Raw genomic sequence first — 8,012 nt, forward strand, 5'->3', positions numbered from 1 at the left:
TAATGATAGAACGTTTATGTATACATTCTTTAATAATCTGGTGTTGTGTTGGACCAGAGTCCGGAGATTAAGAGATCACCATTGTTAAACAAACAGCGGAATTTGCTTTTCAAAGATTTTACAAAATTATGGTCATGAAGTATACTAATATTTTCTTCATTGTAATAGTTTCCCATTAAAAAGAAGCACTTGTATTAATAGATGAAATAATATTTAATTTTTTATAAAGATTATTGTGCCTATATTGTAGAAATAATTTGTAAAATGACAAATAATACCATGAGATTAATTATTGAACACTCATAAAGTTTTTAAAATGTAAATGTTAATTTGTGAATAATTAATTTATACTGATCATTATATACTGCAATGAGAATTATATGATAACTAAAAATTGCTTGCAGATCCTAGAGACAGATGTCTTAATTGTCTATGTTGAGTCACAAAACTTGACAAAAGTAAGAACTTGATCCTGCAAGCTCAAATAAATAAAATGACCTTTAAAGTTAATTATCACATAATATTTATGTGTTAATAAAGGAGTTCTGGTGATGCAGTAGGTAAACACTGTGCTGATAATCACTATATTGGCCGTTCAAACCTGACCATTGCTCCGTGGAAGAAAGATAAAGATATAGGCTCTAGTAAATAAATATAGCCTCAGAAACCTAATACCGAGTGATGAAGAGTAGTAACCAACTCTAACAGTGGGTTTTGTGTGGAATGGTTCTTGTTCTGTTTTTGTACAACTGCCTTTCTATTCATGCATAGGTTCTGCTTGAGTACGCACGGTGTTTTGGAATTCCCCTTCTCCTTAAGACTATCCAGAGTTTGTTAGGGTTCACACAGTTGAATGCCTTTTCGTGGGTAATAAAACTCTGTAAGCATTTTTCTGGTATTCTCTGTTTCCTCCAAAATCTATCCACCTCAGCGATGAGATCCCTCATTCCATGTACTCTTCTGAATCTGGTCTGAGTTCCTGGCAGCTCCCTGTCTGCATACTACTGCAACATTTGTCCAGTTACCTTTTAGAAAATCGTTGCTTGCATTTAGTATCATGATACTGTTCTATAATTTTCAAATTTGTTGGTTCACTTTTATTTGGAATTGGTGAAAATATGGACATTTTGCAGTTATTTGCCAGGTAACTGCCTTCCAAATTGTTGGCATTGATAAATGAGTGCTTCTATTGTATCACCTCCTTGTTGAAACATTTCAATTTTCATTCTATCCATTTCTGGAAACGTTTTTGTTTTGTTTTTTAATGCTATCAGTGTACCTTGGACGTAAGTACCATTGGTACCACTGGTTCTTGATCATATGTTACCTCTTGAAATAGTAGAATGTTGACTAGTTCCTTTTAGTACCGAGACTCTTGTATTCTTTTTATATTATTTTGATTTTTCCTGTATCTTTCAATATTTTGCCTAGAGAAGCTTTCAACGTTGAAACTTGAGACTTGGGATTTTTCTTCAGTTCTTTCCATTTAAGATACGCTGGGAACGTTCTTTTTAGTTTCCTAACTTTAGATCTTTGCACATTTCTTTCTAGTATCTTATTTGTCTTCTTGGACTGCCCTTTGGAATTTTCTGTTCAGTTGTCAATTTCATCAGTTCTTTCGTTTGCTTTAGCTACTCTCTTATCCAGAGCCAGTTTCAGAGTCTCTTCTGACACTCACTTTGATCTTATGTCCTTTAAGTGGTCTTCTGTTTTGGATGTCATCCACAGCTTGTTTGTCTTTTGCCATTCATGTTAAATAAGTCAAATCAATTCTTGAGGCCTTTTTGAACTTCAGGTGGAATGTGCTCAAGGTATTCTGTTTGTTCTTGTGTACTTGCATGGATTCTCCTCAGCTTCAAACTGTACTTACGTATGAGCAATTGGTGGTCTGCTCCACATTGGCCTCCTGAATGGGTTTAGCTGCTCACAATGAGCTTCTCGGTTATCTCTTCCCATAGGTCTGGTCCATTTAATTTACATGTGTTCCAGCAGGAGAGGTCTACCTCTAGAGTAGTTGTTTGTTCAGTTGAAAATACATATTTGACGATGAAGAAATCATTGGTCTTGTGCAGTTCTATCTCGATGGCTCCAGCTTGGATTCAATTACCAAGGCCGTATTGTCCAATTACTATTGCTACCTTTGCATTTTAATCACCAATAATTATCAATGCATCTTTATGGCATGTTTCATCAATTTCAGACCAAAGATATTAATAAAAATCTTCAGTTTCTTTCACCATTTGATTTTGTGGTTGTTGCATAAATCTGAATAATAGTTGTATGGATTAAATATTTTTCTATTTAATTTGTTTTGTTTTCCATGTCTATCTATATAGGAGAGGCAGGATAAACAATCTTGTGGAGAAAACAATGGTACCGATATTTTCGGAGTCGGGGACAGGGGAGAGGAGGAGATGGGAGAAAAGGAGGGGTCTGGCAAACAAACGCAGGGACAAGGGAACAACAAAAGATTTAAACTGATGGTGAGGAGGGCATAGAATCTCTGGTGGGGTTTGATCAAGTGCAATGTAGCCGAGAGGAAGTACAGAGCCAAATGAAGGTGGAACATGATAGTGAGACAGAAGGAAAGTAAAAGCAGATTAAGGAAAGAACTAGGAGGCAAGAGACATTTATAGAGGTATAAACATAGGCTTGTATATATGTAAATTTATTAATATATAATGATAGGGATATAGGTCTATTTACATGTATTTCTAGGTTAAGTATTAAGGTAGCCGAAGGACATTGGACCTCTATCCAGTCCTCCCTCAACAGAGGAACACTTTGCTCTAATAACCTGAGATTTCTGACAAGATAGCTCAAGGCAAATAGGGTGCATAAGCTAATGTGGTGAAGAAAGCTGATGGTACCCAGCTATTACAAGATAGAGAATCTGCCGTCTTAAAGGCTTGGAGTTAAATAAGCAGCCATCTAGCAGGGAAGGAACAAAACCCATATGGAAAAAGCACACCAACTATGTGATCACAAGGTGTCGGCAGGACCAGATATCAGGCATCAGAAGACCCAAAAGAAACAACCTTTTCAATGCAAATGAGGTGGGTCAGAATGGAGACCCAAAGCCCATCTCTAGACATTTGGACATCCCTTCACAGTGGGGTCACAAGGAAGGGGTGAGCCAGCCAGGTTGCTGTGTAACACCAATGAAACACACAATGTTGCTCTAGTTCTTTAATGCTTCTCTCCCCATTCCCCCACTATCATGACCCCAGTTCTACCTTACAAATCCAGCTAGACCAGTGCATGTACACTGGTACAGATAAGAGCCCTCAACATGGAGAATCCAGGACTGACAAACCCCTCAGGACCAGTGGGGGTTAAGGGAGAGAAAGGGGAAACCAATCATAACTTTCAGCATACAACCTCCCTCCCCACCCCGGAGATGAATAACAGGAACATGGATAAGGGAGACATTGGACTGTGTAAAATATGAAAATTAAAATGATTTAAAAATTATCAAGGGTTTATGAAGGTGGAGGGGAAAAAGAGGAACTGATACCAAGGGCTCAAGTAGAAATAAAATGTTTTGAGAATGATTATGGCACCACATGTACAAATGTGCTTGATAAAATTGATGTCTGAGTTGTTATAAGAGCTGTACCAGCCCCCAATAAAATGGTTTATTAAAATAAAAATACAGTTATATTGAATAGATTTGCTTGTATGTGGATAGATATTATTTTTTCACAGATAGCATTACTTCAAGATAAATTTTAAAATATTTTTGATGAGTATAATACCATTCTTCTTCAATTTGTCCTTCTTGGCATTGTGAACTACATGATTCTGATTCAGAAATGCCCATGCTAATCTATTTCAATCCATAAATGCTTAGGATATCAAACTTTATGTGTCCCATTTCATTTTTGATGACTTTAAATATTCTTAGATTCAGACATTATACATCCCAATTTCCAATTAATAGATATTTCCAGCTCTTTCTTCTTATTTTGAGCTGTGTTCCTTAAGCAAATGAAGATACCAAAGGCCTTCACCATTCAAGCCATCACAGTCCACTCTACTCTGTGAAGCCAGCTGTTCTCGGTCATATTTGAGTAGCTTCCCACCTGCCGGGCTCATCTTCCAGCACTGCGACCTCCAACAGTGCTGCACCACTAGTCACAAGGTTTGCAGGGCCAAGGCCTTCTTGGTCCTTTGTTGCTCGTCTCGCAGCTCTGCTGAAACCTGTTCATTTTGGGTGATCCTGGGTCTTTGAAATGCGAGCTTTACAGCTTCAGCGTCGCAGTACAATGCAAGCCACCACAATACAACACACTGACAGATTGGTTGTGGAGAATTCTTCTTAGATGTCCAAAAATGAACACTGCTCAAGCATTTTGACCATGTAGTCATGAGATTCCTGCCCTTTGAGAAGGACATCAGTGTTGGTAAATCAGTAGCTCAGAAAAACGAGGAAGGCCCTCAAAGAAATGGATTGAGCCAGTGGCTGAAAAATTGGGCTCCATCATAAAAATTTTTATGAAAATTGTACAGAAACAAGCACCGTTTTGTTTTGTTTTGCTCTTGGCACGGTCATTACCCATTGAAACCAACACTGAGACACCTAACAACAATAAGATACCAATGCTGGTCATATTTTAAGGATGGTTCAAAAACTGAGTGAAACTTTACAACAGTCGAGAATACTAGGTGAGTTTTCACCCATCGATGGATGCATTTGAAATAGCTAAAATCTAGAATTAATTTTATGGAATTGTAAACTCACAAGCTCCATCATAAGTGAAACGAAAAGCCTAATGCCTTCATTAGTTTTCTTCCCCCAAATTTCCAGGATTTGCTTTCAATATCATCCATCAGAATCATTTGTCATGGAAAGGTCACCTATCTAATTCTTCATTCAGGCACAAAAGACATTAACATCCAATATACAATGTGAGATATCATAGATAATAATTAGGATGTAATTACACTCATATATTTCCTCATACATTTCTTTAGGCAGTAACTGTTCTCCCACTTTAAGCAATCACAGTGGATGCTGTTTCTATGGTTACTAGGAGGGGTACATCTTTGGAGACAGATCGAGACTATAAAACAAGTAGGGAAGTAAGTCAGCATTGCCAGCTATTATGATAAAGTCACTGCCTTCACTGGTCTTTCTTTGCTATTCTTGATTATAAGGATTGTGTTTTTACCATGAATAAAATGTAACATGAAATAGTTTTAATTAATAAGATAATTTAATTAATTTCTGTTAAGCTGAATTCAATTATTATTCAGGATAACAAAAATTATTTTAAAAATTTTAAAAGGATTTGGAAAACAGGAAGGCATTTGATCCTTTAAAGGGGGAGGAAATTAGTAAGAAATATTTCCTCAGACACTGGTAAAATGCTTACTGAAATCAACTAGGCAAACTCAATCTAAAAAAACAATTTAGACCACAGTGAGAAATAGTCACATGCTTTGGTCAGTGATAGGCTCCTATGACTGAATCTGGACCTTGACCTCTTTCTGTTTGGTTTGATATCAATTGATTTAGAAAAAAAATTTCAGTTCAAATTATCTGTTAAAAAAGAGAGAAAGAAATTACACCAACACATAACCTAAATGAAGATTCTAGAAAATTATTTACCTCCTTGTTGTAGTCACCTAATGTGGTGTCAATGTAAGGATTATGAGTGTAGAGGTGGAGTCTAGGCTGTCAATCTGGAGATAGCAATGAGACCTCTTTTGGCATGGTCTTCCCCTGAGAATTCTGGGAAATTTGGCACTTCCTTCTTGGAGGCAGAAGACACCTGTCTCTCTCTGCTAGTTCCTAGAAGACATTGCAGAAGACAAGCCACATGGACGCAACCAGACCTCGGAAGCTGGAAAAGTCAAAAAGAGACCCCTGCCAACACTGAGATGCTTACAACAACACTAGATCCAAAGACTTTCTACCCACTGGCCTGTTATCTTCTTCATTAGGCATCATTGCATGTGTTTCGTGAGTCTGAAGAGGACTTTATAGATTGTTATCATAAATATGGGCTAATATCGTACTTATGGACTTTTTCTGGACTGGGCTGGGATGTTTTCTCAATGTTCAATTGCTCTTGTATACAAATCTCTTTCTTATACACATATGTGTGTCCATGAATTTGTTTCTCTAGTCTCCCCAGACTAATACACTCCTTTAGAGGCAAATATTTTTAGTGTGGAACTTTAAATCTTGCTCTTTTGAGAGGCTACTGTTTTTTTATTGTTTTGTTAAATTTGAGGTGACCAGTGGCAATCTTTTGATGATGGTGTTGTTATTGTTGGGTGCCATTGCGTCCATTCCTACCCATAGCTATCCTATGCACAGCAGAATGAAGCTGCTCAGTTCTGCACCAACCTCAGAATCGTTCCTAGGCTGGAACCCAATCATGTTTTTTTTTTATTATATTGTTACATGCTTCCAACACTCTGTTGGGTCATCTATCTTCAGATGAGTACAAATATAGATCTCTTCCAGTCAGGTGTCTGAGTAGCTGTCTTGCATATTTACTGGCATAGTGAGGGCTTCCAATGCTTTATCAGCTTTCGAAACATTCCAATTGGGATTCTGTCAATTCCCAGAGCTTTGTTTTTGGCTAATGCTTTCATTGCAGCATGTACATCTCTCAACATCATTGGCTTTTCCTCATATGTTACCTCTTGAAATTGTAGAATGTCAGCTAGCTCTTTGGGTGCAGTGACTATGCTCTCTGTCCGTCTTCTTTTGAGACTTCCTGCAGCCTTCAATAGTTCGCCCATAAAAACTTTCAAGATTGTAACTCGAGGCTTGATTTTCCCCCTTATTTCTTTCAGTTAAAGACATGCTGAGTATGTTCTTCTTCTTCGTCGTCTTTGTCTTCATCTTCTTTTTTTTCTAACTCTAGGTCTTTGCACATGTGGTTATAATAATTTACTTTCTCTTCCTGAGTTTCACTGTAACATTTTCTATTCAGCTTTTTGATGTCATGATTTCTTCCATTTGCTTTAGCTACTCTCTGATTAAGGGCAAATTTCAGTCTCTTTTGATATCCATACACTTTGATCTTTTCTTTCCTGTCTTTTTATGACCTTTTGCTTTCTTCATATATGATGTTCTTGATGTCATCAACAGCTTATCAGGTTTTGTGCTATTAGTGTTCAATGTGTCAAATCTCTTCTTAAGATGTTCTCACCATTCAGGTTGGATAGTCTCAAAGTTGTACTGTAGCTCTCTCATAGACTTTAAAAAAATTTTTCTTCAACTTCAACCTTGACTTACATTTGAACAATTTACGGTCTGTTCCAGAGTCAGCCTTCTCTTTGTTGTTGATATTCAGCTTCTTCTCTGAACTTTTCCATCAAATGACATATTGCATTGGGTAAATGTGCTGCAGAAGACCTCTTTTAAGTGTTGAATATCCAGGATTTACTTTGAGGACTACAGTGCACCTGAACCAAGCCATAGTATTTTCAATTGCCTCAGATGCAGGTGAAAGCTGGACATTGAATAAAGAAAACTGAAGAAGAATTGATATATTTGATTTCTGGTACTTACAAAGAATATTGAAATGTCCATGGGCTGTCAAAAGATAAGACAAACCTGTCTTGTGATAAGTGTCCCCAGAATATTCCTTAGAGATAAGGATTGAAAGACTTCATCACACTTATTTGGACATGTAGCCAGGAAAATCCAGTCCCTGGAAAAGCGCATCATGCTTGATAAAGTAGAGGGGCAGTGAAAATGAGGAAGATGGATTGAGAGAGTGTCTGCATCAATGGGTTGACCCTTGAGAAGAATTGTGAGCACAGCACGCGAGAGGGCAGCGTTTCCTTCTACTCTCTACAAGGTTGCTGTGAACAGGAACCAACCCAATGGCATCTGACAGTAACATCACTGATCTTTCTGGTGCTCGAGGTGGAAAAATGACTATATACATATAATAATATACATATACATATATACATATAATCAGATATACATTGTTGTTAGCTGTTATCCAGTTAATTTTGACTCACATTGACTATGTATAATA

This window comes from Tenrec ecaudatus, chromosome 6 (genome assembly GCF_050624435.1).
Source record: "Tenrec ecaudatus isolate mTenEca1 chromosome 6, mTenEca1.hap1, whole genome shotgun sequence".
NCBI lineage: Eukaryota > Metazoa > Chordata > Mammalia > Afrosoricida > Tenrecidae > Tenrec > Tenrec ecaudatus.